Consider the following 10939-nt stretch of genomic DNA (forward strand, 5'->3'; position numbering starts at 1 on the left):
AAAGTTAATTTGTTATATAGTGAACTGCCTGTAAAGCATCATTTCTCCAAGGCAGCAATCTGTAACACTGGTACTGCCCTATGCATCACACTGCCGGACACCAAGAATTCGGCTGTTATTTATAGTGTTGCTGTATCAGGAAGAAGGTTGTTTATCCCCCACGGTAATTGCTTCAGATAAAAAAGTGGCAGTTCTATATTTGTGTCCCTTCTTAATCTCCATCCTTTATTTCAGCCCTTTAAAAACAATCGTCTGTGGATCTATCATTTTAAAAAAGAAAGAAAGAAAGAAAATGTGAGATCCAGATTGGAGTAAACTGAGAATAAAATCCAACATCCTGATATGAAGAGTAAAGGAAATGTTTTCAGGCTATTTGGAGCTGTAATGCTTCACATCTTATTCTTTTTCTTAAGCTGCCTCCTACTTATATAGACACTGTTTGATAATTATTTTTAGCTTAGTAGAATTCATAGCTGTGCCTAGGAGATTTTCATTTACTCATTTGTTTGTTGCTAGTATATTCTGTTGAGGATGCAGTGTGCTGTGGAAGGTTCAATAGTAAGCCAGGCTGGGTATCTTCACTTTTCTCTGGATGAGAGGTGTATTAGCTCCTTTTCTGCACCTGGGACAAAAGCACCATGATCAAAAACAATTTATAATAAAAAGGGGTGCTTTTGGCTTAAAGTTCTAGTGGGAGAGTCCATAGTGGTAGGGGAAGACATGACAGCAGGTGGCCAGGGCAGAAAGCCAAGAGATCACATCTTCTGCTGGAAACAGAGAGGGGAGAGAAAAAAGAAAAGCACAAGTGGGGCAAGGCTATAAACCTCTCAGCCTTCCCCCAATGCTGTACTTCATTCAGCAAGGTTCCACTCCTGAAGGCTCCGCAACCTCCACAAATAGGGCCACCAAACTGGGGACCAAGTGTTCAAACCACCACGAGATAAGAACTCAGAATAGAAGGGAGAAAAAAGAAAAGGAAAAAAATAGGAAAGGTAAGGATGATTAAGCATTGTAATGACCTCAGGGACATCACCTGAGGTCCCTGGAGGGGACTGGGCTTAGAAAATGCAAATAGTATCAGAATGTATGAATGCAATAGAAATCTCCTGTTTTGCTTTTCCTTGTGTTTATTTTGCCAGTTGGGTTGCAAGTTATCTTCTCAGAAAGAGAAGCCTGCAGGAGGAAACAAGGCTGTTAGAAACATTGCACGTTGGTCTACTCTTTCTGCCCAGCACCCCCCATGTCTGTACTCAGCCCCCAAGTCTGTACCACCCTCAGAACTGTGCCCCCCTTCCCAAAGATAGACAGAGCCAGCAGAGACTGAAGAATGCTGAAATTGGTAAAATAGGAAAGAAGCATAAAGAAAAGTTCATGAAGCAGAACCTAGGAAGACACTTAAATAGGATGAACCCTTTCTACTCATAATTGTTGTGGGATCCATGTAAACCCAGACCCAGCATAACTCAAATGCCAGGTCAATGAAGGTGGCAAAAATTTATTGCAATCAAGCCACTACTGATCAATCAGGCCTGCAGAACAGACTGAGGAGCATAACTATGACCCTGAAGGGGCATTCATTGTATAGCATAATTAAAGAATGAAACCACAAAGTGAGGGTGACTGGCATGGGGTGTAAAATTGTCCAATCATATTTTGACCTAAGAGGTTGAGCAAGGGAATTTCCATCAGTCAGGATAGGAGTAGGTTCTTGGGTCTGAGAACATGAACTTAGTTGAGCCTGCCAGCAAGATAGAGAAGTTGTCCTTGAAATGGCTGGACTCAGACAAGTCTCCTTACAAGTTGTCCCCAAGATGTCTGGACTCAGACAACTGTTTCCTTATAACAGAAGCTGTTCAACTATTGGAAAGCTCCTCTAGAGCCTAGGCCCTTGCTGCCTATGATTAAATGGGGTCTGAAAACAAAATGGCAGCACTTGGAATGGGTTTCTTTTGCTTGTTCCCAACAAAAACCAACCACTCTTTGTTGTGTTTTCAATAAGGATTAGGGAAAACAATCAATTTACTACAACAACACACACACAAAAAATCTAAAGTCTCCATAGTATTGATTTTTTTTTACTCTTTTTTTATTCTTCTTTCATATGTCACACATCAACCACAGTTTCCCCCTCCCTCCCATCCCCGCAGACTCTCCATAGCCCACCATATACCCCCCCTCCACCTCTACTCAAAGAGTAGGCCTCCCAGGGACATCAATCAAATAGGGCACAATAAGATGTAATAAGCCATCACGTCAAGGTTGGACAAGGCAAGCCATTAGAAGGGAAAGGGTCCCACCTGTACGAAAGAGTCAGGGACAGGCCCTCCTTCCCCCAACCCCATCCCATTCCTCCACCTCCTCACCCCACTCCCACTGTTAGGATTTCTCAATTGCTGTAGCCTTTTCCCCTTTTCTACAGATGACCCGGGAGCACACTGCCTCTAAGATATCCCTGGCAGGAAGATCTCAACCATGTGGGCCCACACTAAGTGGGAAAAGGCTAGGCTGTACACATTGGCACATGTGTAACTGCTGAGCACTCAGAAGCTTTGCCATCTGTAACTTCAATTTCTGTCAATCTCACACTGCTTTTTCCCACCCCACCCCCATTTCAATCACTATAATAAACCACATCCCACAATAATTACGAGGCTATCATCAAAAGAAAAAGTCAGAAATCATTTACAAGTTCAAACTTTGTTTCAGGTTTAAAACCTGACTCCAACCCCATGACACACATTGCTAATCAAGTGCTAAGACTCACCCTAAGAAGCAAGCCATCACCACTAGCGTAATTGTGGCCAACGTGCTATCCCAAACCTAAGAGGTGAAGTTCCTTAAGAACACTGTTCTCCATCATTCTAAGTTTTGTCCATTCCTCACTTCGGACATTTGGAAAGAGCTCTCTGTTGTTTGGGGTTTTCAAATTTTTCAGTAAGTCAAGAAGCTACGAGACCAAGCCTGCTGGTACAATTAGCACTCGCTTTTCTTTCATGAATTGGAATCAGCAAGCATGGATCTCCTTGTTCACACAGTTCAGACACTGAGCGCTAGACTTTCATGGTCATTTTGCAGCTGTCATGTGAGCACCTGCTCTTGAGGCACAGGTCAATGTGACAAGGCACAGCGCTGGACAAGACGGGCACATACCCTTCACCAAGGGCTGCTGTGACTTACTGCCCCATAATCAATAATAGTTGGAGCCACTAAACAATTTGTAAGGAATGACACCATGATTCTTTATACTGCTTTCCTAGGCTTCATATTCCCGAATCCAATACTTTTTCAAATATGCTATGAATAGATATGGCTCTTTAAAACAAGTAGATTGTCTCCTACTTCTCTCTATAATATACTTATTCCTTTTTTTAAAATGTCTCCCTTGACATATTAGATCATCTTTATTGCTTCCTGAGCCATTTAGTCTCAAAAACCTAACTTTTAAAGGCGAACATGTCTTGTTTGCACATTGGTTAAAAACTGTCTTCATACAGTCAGTCAAGGATAGGTTTTATTAAAGCGTTTAACTTTCCTTGGCTGCCTGATAATGCCCTCCTTTTATACAGCACTTTAAAAATAACTATCATATATATTATGCAATAAAGATTCTGTATATTAGACTGTGTCACTTCTCTTTCATGAATAAAGTACATACAACCATTTGCCTATAGGTCCCCATAAGAATTCTAATTCAACTTACTTTTTAAATGCAGACTCTATAATTCTACTACTGAACTCCACATTTTCTCCATTGCACACATACAACCATTTGCCTATAGGTCCCCATAAGCATTCTCAACTTACTTTTTAAGTGCAGAGTCTATAATTCTACTACTGAACCCCACATTTTCTCCATTGCACACATGTCCATTTGAGTGGATGTTTATTAGGGAAAAAAAGAATTTTCTCTCTTTTCAAATTCTAATGCTGATGGCAGTGGCTCCAAAGTCATTACTCTCTATAACATCAGTCCAAAGGCTCTATAGGGAGAAAGAAAGGCTGAAAAGCACATTTCTGCCTATTAACCCCAATTGCCCAGCTAATTCTTATTATAAAATTGGAACAGTGTTATTAAGAAAAAAATATCCCCAAGAAATATCAAATTCCACCAGATCTGCAAAAGCTCTAATTGTTTATATAAGTATAATCTTGATACTTTGAGTACCAATTGTACTGGACCCTCTGTCAAGTAGCAATGCCCTACGAGAGGAGAGGAATAAGCACTTTCTGTCTCTCCTTCAGTGATGCAGATTGTAGGATCTTGAACATCACACAAAGACCTGTGCGTCAGTGGCTTAGACTCCAGCACTTGCATTAGAAAGAGGTGATGTGATCTTTAGTTGGTGGCGCCTAGAGGAATAAAATGAGGTCATTGGAAGAAGGTCCTTGAAGAAGATATTAGGACCCTGGAGCCAGGCCATAAACAGGCCTCCTTCACAACAAACTCCTTCTATGACATACTAGGCCATTGTAGGCCCATAGCAAGAAGGCCAAGTACAGGGGCTAAAATGTTTAAAAACAAATGCAAAACTAAGTCCTTTCTCTTCTTAAGATGATTATCTCAGTATTGCATGACTTTATCTGGGGAGATGTGAACAACAAATGCCTATTAAGCCCAGATAAGACACTAATATGACAGACCAAAGTAAATAATCTACTCAAGTCTAGCTGGTGAAACAGTAAGTTTAAATTCTTCTTATATAATGGAAGAATCCCCTTCCCTCTTGGCAAATGTTAAATACTCATACATTCTTGCGAAGGAGCCTCATGACCTTAAGATACCTCCTAAGCCTCCCTAGTTTCCATGAGAAAGTATGAATAGTTCCAATGTTGTGAGGGTCTTCTGATGCTCAGACCTGCTCTGATTGCAAGATAGAAATAGCACGGTATGTCCAGAGAGAGTTCTGTAATACTCAGGTATTTTGTTACAGTGATGGACACTGATGACCAATACAGATATAAAGGAAGAAGGGGCATTAGATGGTCATTAACACCTACTGATGTGCCTCATCTCAATAGTGCGGCATCGCAGACATCCCTAGAAAACCCAACTGACCCATAAGGTGGGTACAGTTGTGCCAAGTTATCAGTTATAAATCTTTGATTATAAATTAATTTTTTACTATTTTCCTTTAATTGGACTTAATTTTTTTTTCAACCCTACTTCCTGTGAGGAGCAGAAAACTCAGCTTGGACTATTCATGGTAGTACAGCTAAATTCTTAGAGGCTAAGCCAATGGCAACAGTTGGGCGAAACATCACCAAAGCTTAAAGCTAATCACCTAAGAAAGAAGGAGGAGCAGATGGATTCCTAAGTGCACTGGATAGTTTTATGTAATTTTGACTCAAGCTAAAGTTATCTGAGAGGAGAATACCTCAATTAAAAAAAAAAGTTCATAAGTTTGGGCGGTACACAAGCATGTAGAGCATTTTTTTAATTAGTGATCTCTGGAGGAGGGTGATCTCATGGTGGGTGATGCCATCCCTGGGCTGGTAATCCTGTGTTCCATAAGAAAGCAGGCTGAGCAAGCCAGTAAGCAGCACCCCTGCATGGCCTCTTCATCAGCTCCTGCATCCAGATTCCTTCAATTGTGAAAAGTGATGTAGAAAGGCAAGCCAAATAAACCCTTTCCTCCCAGTTTGCTTTTGCTCATGATGTTTCATTACAGCAAAATAACCCTAAATAGGACACTGAGAGAATTTGGTGATTCCCTGTTTTAACCTTACCTGTCTGTCTACCCACTCACCACAAAATGAGACAGAAGAGTATTGATTGCATTTTATGTCACTGTCCTTATTTCTCGGTCTCAGAAGGTCAAAATGAAAAGTTTGACAAAGACACCCGGTTCTTCCCTGTCCTACAGCTTTGCAGAGATTTAGAAAGAAAATTATCTCAGAATGTCACAGTTTCTAACCTAATGCTAATTTACCATAGAGCTTTTTGTTACTGCCTTGAGCATTGTAGAGAAGCATTCACTTGTAATATCTAAAAATATTAAGTAATATATTAAAAATTGACCTGATCATCAATGATTTCAGTACTCTTCTTCTATGATGAATACTTCACAACCTAGTTTATGCGTGAGGTATAGATTTTCTTTATTTTAAAAAACATGACCAACTATTTTCTGACTTATGAATATATTATATAAAAATTCTGAGATGTCATGAAATCACAATTGAATATATACTTAACTAATATTTTATATTGAAAATAATAAATATGTTCAATCCAGACTGCTTGGCTCAGTTTATATCCACCAATATCTATCAGCTTTAAAGACAACTTGGTAACCAGGCATGGTAGTACACACCTTTAGTGCCAGCGCTAGGGTTGTGGAAGCAGATGGATCTCTGTCAGTTTGTGGTCATGTTGCTCTACCTTCTGTGTTCCAGGATAGGCAGGACTACATAGAGAGACCTTGTGTCAGACAGATGGGTAGATAGACAGACAGACAGACAGATAGTAGATAGATAGATAGATAGATAGATAGATAGATAGATAGATAGATAGATAGTCTCCGAAGGTAAAAGCACCCATGCCAAACTTTATGATCTGAGTTTGAGCCCTAGGACCCACAGGGTGGAAGGAGAGAACCAGTTCCCACCAGCTCCCTCTGACCTACATACAAGCACCACAACAAAAATGTGCACATGGATGTGGGGAAAGGCGAGCCCTTATTCCATTGGCGGAAGCATAAATTTGTTCTGTCATTATGTAAGTCACTGTGGAGGCTTCTCATAAATCTATAAATAGAACTATCATTTGATCTAGCTATACCATTCCTGGGCATATACCCAGAGGATCTTTTAGCTTACACGGAGATACTTACTCAGCCATGTTCATTGCTACCCTCTTTACAATATCTAGGAAATAGAAACAACCTATTTTAAAAAAAAACTATTAAACATATATCAGCTAATGAACAGATAATGAAAATGTGCTACATTTACACAATAGAATAGTATTCAGCTGTTAAATTATGCAGTTTGCAGGTATGTGAGATGGGTGGAGCTGAAAATAATCATTGTATGTGAGGGAGCCCAGACCCAGACAAACACCACATGTTTTCTCTCAGATGTGGATTCTAGCTTTTGATCTTTAGATATGTCTGTTTAAGTTGGAGCACCTGGGGAGGTGAAGAAACTAAAAAGGGACCTTGGAGAAGCAAGATTAAAAATAGAAAAGACTACTGAAACACAGGTGTTATGAAGGAGGAGTGGGGAAATACGGGGCAAGAAAGGCTAAGTGGGGAAGAAGATGGGAGAACGGGCAGAGGGTATAAACAGCAATAACACTAACGTTCTCTGAAAAGCATATGAAGCCTCCTATTTTAAATTCCCTAACACACACAGAGTTTAAGTAGAATTACACTATATAGGAAGATAATTTCTCCCTAAGATTCCATACACTATCAAACAAACAAACAAACAAAACAGTACCAGAGGTGAGCAGCTATGCAGACAATAGACTAGACTCACTTGACATTCAGCTGGGAAGTGGAATCAGAAGTTGAGACGTTGCCTCTATGAGACTGGTTTGTGGGCAAGTCAATGGGGCATTTTCTTGATTAATGACTCATGTAGGTGGTGTCACATCTGGACAGATGGTCCTGGGTTATATAAGAAAGCAAGATGAGCAAGCCATGGGGAGCAAGACAATCACTGGGGGTCCTCTGCAGTCTCTCCTTCAGTTCCTGCTTCTGGGTTCCTGCCTTGTGTTCCTCCCCTGACTTCTCCTTAACCGATAAGCTGTAAAATGAAAAAACAAAGCAAAACAAAACTTTCTTCCCCAAGTCTTTTTTTTTAACCATGGTATGTATCACAGCAACAGAAAACAAATTGGACATTTGCTTCCCTTCAAGTTGTTGGTCAAAGGGAGCCCAGAGACTTGTTCAAACCAGTAAAAGCTATTGCCATTGCTTTTAGTTGCCCACCAGAAATTGCTGGAAAATTGAGAAATCATGCTAGTACTGACCTGGAAGCTTCATCTCTATTGGTTACATTTCATAGAGTCAGAAGGTTCTAAGTAGGATTCTTGGGAAGAAAAACAATCAGTATTTGAGCTATAATAATGATTGGCTTGGCAAGATATGCTTTAATGTGCAATAGTGGCATGAGTTAGTTATTAGAGCACTCATATGCTTTCTGATTGTATTTAATGTCTGCTCCGCAAGACAGACTCATGACTAGTACAGTTAGCTGGACCAAGAACACATGGCTGGGTAAATCTCACTAGAGAACCTACTCCCATTATTCTGCTAAATAGTATTGACAGTCCTCCAAAACTTATCTTTATACCTACCGATTAGTATATCTCTCAACTCTCACTAAAGAAAACCTGTTTTTGTAGTATATTATAATACTGATACAACTGGCCAAGGTGCACAACAAAAGGCTGTGGCATACATAAGACTAGAGAAATGGCTCAACAGTTAAGAGTTTTTGCAGAGGACCAGAGTTTAGTTCCCAACACCCACCTCAGGCAGCTCACAAGAACCTGAAAGTCTACCTCCATGGGAGGTAGACTTTATTATTTATTTTTATTTTTTTTATTAATTACAATTTATTCACTTTGTATCCTCCCTGTAGCACCCTCACTCCTCCCCTCCCAACCCCACCCTTCCTCCACCTTATCCACCCATGTCCCTCCCCCAGTCCACTGATGGGGTAGGTCTTCCTCCCCCTCCCTCTGATCCTAGTCCATCAGGTCTCATCAGGAGTGGCTGCACTGTCTTCTTCTGTGGCCTGGTAAGGCTGCTCTCTCCTCGGGGGGAGGTGATCAACAAGCAGGCCAATCAGTTCATGTCAGAGACAATTCCTGTTCCCATTACTGTGGAACCCACTTGGACACTGAACTGCCATGAGCTACATCTAAAGCACCCTCTCTTGAACTCTAAGGGCACATACACACAAATAATAATAAATATTAAAAAGAGAGAGACTGGAAAAAATGCAAATAGACCCATATCTATCATCATGCACAAAACTAAAGTCTGAGTGGATCAAAGACCTCAACATAAAACCAGACACATTAAATCTGTTAGAAGAAAAATTGGGGAAGAGGCTTGACCTCTTTGGCACAGGAGACAACTTCCTGAACAGAACACTAACAGCACAGACTCTAAGATCAACAGTTAATAAATGGGACCTCATGAAACTGAAAAGCTTCTTCTATAAAGCAAAGGACACCGTGATCAGAATAAAACAACAGCCTACAGCCTGGGAAAAGATCTTCACCAATCCTATTTCTGACAGAGGACTAATATCAAGAACATATAAAGAACTGAAGAAGCTAAATACCAAGAAACTAAGTAATCCAATTTAAAAATGGGGTACACAGCTGAACAGAAAATTCTCAACAGAGGAATATTGAATGGCAGAGAAACACTTAAAGAAATGCTCAAGATCTTAGTCATCAGGAAAATGCAAATCAAAATGACCCTGAGATTTCATCTTAAACCTATCAGAATGGCTATGATCAAAAACTCAAGAGATGATACATGCTGGAAACGTTGTGGAAAAAGGGGAACCCTCCTCCATTGCTGGTGAGAACGTAACCTTGTACAACCACTTTGGATATCAATCTGGTGCTCTCTCAGACAATTAGGAAAAATGCTACCTCAAGATCCAGCTATACCACTCCTAGGCATATACCCAAAAGATGCCCAACTATTCAATAAGGACATTTGCTCAACTATGTTCATAGCAGCTTTATTTGTAATAGTCACAATCTGGAAACAACCTAGATGTCCCTCAATAGAGGAATAAATACAGAAAGTATGGTACATTAACACAATGGAATATGCTCATCAGTCAAAAACAAGGAAATCATGAAATTTGCAGGCAAATTATGGGAACTAGAAAAGATCATCCTGAGTGAAGTAACCCAGAAGCAGAAAGACACATATGGCATACACTCACTTATAAGTGGATATTAGCCATATAAAATAAGATAAACATACTAAAATCTATAGTTCTAAAGAAGCTAAACAACAAGGAGGACCATAGGGAAGATGCTTAATCCTCATTCAGAAGGGCAAACAGGATAGACATCAGAAGTAGGAAAAGACAAGGAACATGATAGGAGCCTTCCACAGAGGACCTGTGAAAGACTCTACCCATGAGGTATTGAAGGAGATACTGAGACACATAGCCAAACTTTGGGCAGGGTGCCGGAATCCTTATGGAAGAAGAGGATATAGAAAGACCTGGAGGGGACTGGAACTCCACAAGGAAAACAACAGAGCCAAAAATCCTGGGCCCAGGGGCCCCTACAGAGACTGATACTCCAACCAAGGACCATGCATGGAGAGGACCTAGACCCCCTGTTCAAAGGAAGTCCATAGGTTTCCCAGTTTCCAAATGGGTTTCCTAATAAGGGGTACAGAGGCTGTCTCTGACATGAACTCAGTGGCAGGCTCTTTGATCACCTCCCCCTGGGGGGTGCAGCCTTAACAGGTCACAGAGGAAGATGATGCAGCCAGCCTTGATGAGACATGATAAGCTAGGGTGTTGGGATAATGTTCTTGTAGAATGTATACAATTTACCCTTGTTCATTCAAATGCTGATTTCTCTACCCCACTATCTGGTTTCAGTCCAAACATTGCATTGTGATGCTTATTCTAAGCATCACCTGTCTCAAGTTTGTGTAAACATGCCACCATTTGTTCTCTGTAATTGCCAGTTAAACAACCAGCCAGTGCTGAGTGATGGAGAAAATAGGGTGGGACATCCTGGTCCAGAGAGGAGGAGGAGAAGGAAGCGAGTGGGAGGAATAAGAGAGGAGAGATTGGCAGGAGAGGACTTGGAACCACAAGGGGTGATGAACCGGACCTAAGATAGGACTAAAAGGAAGTATAATGTGGAAAATCTGAATGGAAGGAAACTATGCAGGCTTCGAGTTTTAGGACTGAGTAAGTATTGCCCAACATTGTG

Source organism: Meriones unguiculatus, chromosome 3, assembly GCF_030254825.1.
Source record: "Meriones unguiculatus strain TT.TT164.6M chromosome 3, Bangor_MerUng_6.1, whole genome shotgun sequence".
Lineage (NCBI taxonomy): Eukaryota > Metazoa > Chordata > Mammalia > Rodentia > Muridae > Meriones > Meriones unguiculatus.